The sequence below is a fragment of the Tiliqua scincoides genome, chromosome 2, assembly GCF_035046505.1.
Source record: "Tiliqua scincoides isolate rTilSci1 chromosome 2, rTilSci1.hap2, whole genome shotgun sequence".
NCBI lineage: Eukaryota > Metazoa > Chordata > Lepidosauria > Squamata > Scincidae > Tiliqua > Tiliqua scincoides.
Genome location: NC_089822.1, coordinates 198,062,139 through 198,065,938, shown reverse-complemented (window position 1 = coordinate 198,065,938; position 3,800 = coordinate 198,062,139).

The following is a 3,800-nucleotide window of genomic DNA, read 5'->3' as shown; positions in this document are numbered from 1 at the left end:
AACAACATGGGGGGGAGGGCACAGTAAGTAAAAGTAAAGAGGAACCACAATTAGCTACTGATGCTAAGGCTGTTATCTACACTACAAAATTAAAGCAGTGTTGAGCTTGCTATGTGGGCTGCCAAACAGCCAGCCCTGAGAACTCTAGTTCCATTTGAAGGAGCCAGGGACTTCAACAGTCCTAAAACGACAGTCCCAAAATTCAGAGGGTGAAGCTGTAACAGCTGAGCAGTTTGTATCACATATGGTTTGCTCACCTAGCTCTCAGAATTTCTTACAAGGTCGACTGAGGCCCAGCCTATACAATTATACTGGGTATGCATACACCAGCAGCACTTCAGTTAACTAAAATATCCCTAACAATGCCAAGAAGAAGTTTGCATGAGTATTTTTCAGTTTCTTAACTTAAAATTGATCCATCAAGGAGAAGCCTAGGTATAGCTGCAGTTTGCTCAGAAGTGGGGGAAAAAATCAAAAGCAATTGCTAAAGGAGCCTGGAGCAGCTTTCGGGGTTGTTTTTTTTCTTCCCTGAGGGAGAGCTCCAGCCTTTTGAGAGAGTGGAAGAAACAGGCTAGATATGTTTTTACACAACCTGATCAAACTACTTTTCACTGGAAACGAATAGAAGATTGACTGGGAGTCTCAGGTGTACTAATTTTCCTTCAGCTAACTTGTCCTATTCCATGTTGTGAAGTTAATAGAACAGCTATCCAGGAACATCATAAGCCATTTTCTCTTCTGTGACAGGCTTTCACCTCTGTCAGCAGAGAGCAACAGCATTTTCAGAGACATCTAAAAAAAACAACCTTGTACACATCAGGAGACAAGTCATCTCTATTACTCCTCAGCAAAAACAGGCCCCTCGCATCCATTCTGAGGAAGCTACACAAGCTTCACGAAGGCACAAGCATATTCCTAGCGTTGAAGAGAAATGTGACTCTGCGTCTTATCCCCAACAGGGGCTTCTTTGAAAACTTAGGAAGCAGAACCACTTCAAGTGCATTTGGGAGCTGCAGGAAATCAGTTAATTGACAACACATTGTAGGATTAAGACTTACTGGTGAGGTGTACATATACACCACTAAACTCTTCATGAGGCAAAAATGGTCAGACAGGAATTCCATTTTCTCACAAGGGTGGCTGATGAAGTGAATTGACCATACCACAACTAATGGCTCAAAATGGCAGGCAGGTTTCCAGTGGGGGGGGGGGGGGAACTGTTCAAGATCTCCATACGGGATGCTAATCACATAGTGCCTTTCACATGTGATCTCTGAAAAACATGTTGATTGAGAGTTGTAAATGCCCATGTTTTTACCTCTGTATGGAGGTTAGTACCATTTGTGTGGAAATGCTGCACAAGCCCAGTCAATACACATGAACATGATGTCAAATGTCACACCTGATGTATGAACTGCTACCATACAGATGTACCTTTCACAGCCTGAACATGGAGGCTGAATAGTTGAAATCAGCCTGCTCACTCAGTTTGGTTTCTTGAATCATACTTTTCCACCACAAGTCCTTCTCCATACAGAGCAAAGTGGAGAACAATAATCAGGAGAGGGCACTTAGCACATCCAGTCACATCTGAAAGACAGGCCTTTTCAGTCTGAATTCTTCATTCACTGCTATCTTTGTAGTCAGACTGAGGGGCTAGTCACTACAGGAAATTTGCCCATATAGTTTCACTCAGAAATAAACCTGGAAAAATACAAAACATTTCTTCCTTTCTAAACCATTAGTACTCTATGGGCGCAATCCTAACCAACTTTCCAGCCTTGAGGAGGTCTCCGTGACTGCCCCCTACCCAACTGTAAGATGTGGTACATGCCCCGTTGGCACAGGTGTGGAAGTGCTGAAAAGTTGGTTAGGATTGGGGCCTATTCGTCCTTTCAGCAGTGCCTTCTGTCTTGGCTTTCTTTCTATTGGGCTTCTATGCATTCTGGTCTTGTAATCATCTGACATTCCCATGCTTTGGGGTGATCACCATGTACAGTATGTTTTGATACCACACTTGACTGCTCTGGAAAAAAGCAGCAAGACAAGAGAGAAGTTACATCACAAATAACTTAAAAATCATGCAAAATTGTCCTGAGTAAAATAGGGTTGAGAGTAGGGCTGCTGAGAGCTGGCATTGGGCCTGGAGCAAGATACTTAATTGCCCCCCCCCTTTTCTAATTGGTTTTGTTGTGTATAGTTTTTTCATGACCCAGGCCCTCTGGAAGTCTGGACCTGGAGATTTTGCCCATCTGCCCCCCTCCTCAGGCCTGGTTGGGGGAGAACAGGACAAACAGGTATATTCTGAAGTGTTTCTTATACAAAGATATACGTATATGAGTCTTAGAATTCCAAATCAACTTGTTGAAAACTGCATTTAGCACCTTTGATCCCATCAGTTTCAAGTAACAGTAAAAAGACATACAAGTCAACCAATAACACTACCCAAATTCACAAGATGGCTACAAGAGTTCACAATAAGAATATCTCATGCATGTTGGAGGTACACGTGGAAACAAAGTTGGAGGCTTGGGATGATCGGAAAGATTAAATAATATTACCAAGCATACTAATGATATTTAGAAATCTCTAGAAGAGGTACAAGCAAAGGAAAATGGAAGGGCAATAAGGGAAGACAGAGATAGGATCACCTGCTTGCTGAAAAAGCAGGCCCCAAAAACTGTACAATGCGGTAAGAACTAATAATAAAGATTGCAAGACAGCAGATTTAAGGCATTGTTAATTAGTTCTTAAAAGTGTGGTCTATTGCAACAGTCCAGAGATCCATGAGGACTAAAATGCATAGACTGCCCCATCCACACACATTCTTGTGTGTACACTGTTCTTTCTGTTGAAGTGAAAAGGAAGTATCTGCAGGCAGGAAGAGTAGGAAAGAAGAGACAAAGTAACAGTGGCAATGCTGAAACATGAGGTAGTAAATTTACAGACCCAGGCTCCTGCTGCCCTGAAGTAACAAAACAGGGGCAATATGTTGAACAGTGGCAACTGCATTCTTTGCAGAGAGACATGACCGAAGCAAAATGGGACAAGTGAATCAGACCAAAGGAGTGCATTTTCAGCTTGGAAAAAGCAGGAAGGAAAAGAATTTGGCAAATATGAAAGAAACATGTCCTCGAAACTGCACACTAAAAGAAAGCGAAGGACAGGAAGGAGATAGCAGAACAGGATGGTTCATTTGTTACTTCATGCTCGCTGAAGTATAAGGTGACAGAACAAAAAGCTGAAGAACACAGATACAGGAGATACATCCAAAAGAAGAAAATGCATGTGGGGAACGCAGGGAGGACAGACATCCGGATGAACATAAAATCCTGCAGAATCAAACACCTGTACTTTGAGAAGGAGAAAAAAGAACCAGTGAATAAGTCAAGACAGGCAAGGCTAGACATGAAACCCTTTAGATCCAGCCTTGAGCATCTCTTAGAATCCGTTTTACATTGGTTTTTGCAGCAAAGCATTAGAAAAAGGAAAGAGTAGAGAGAGGTTGCTAAGGGGACTAGAAGCTAATATTTCACGTCCAAAGATTTCTTTTAGAAATAAAGAAATGGATTGCAGTTGGAGACAGAGTGAGAAACAGATTTTTTTTTTTTTTACTGTCTCATAGGGCTAAGCATGACCTGAGGAAAAGAATGGATACAGCTACAGGCAGGTGTTTTGAACACACTACTCCAACTCAATGGGGAAGTTACAAGTCAGTTCAGAGCCCATTATGCTAAATCTGCGGTTTTCAAACTCTCTGGGAGTTTGAAACCCGCAGTCTTTGCGGGGGCGGGGGGGGG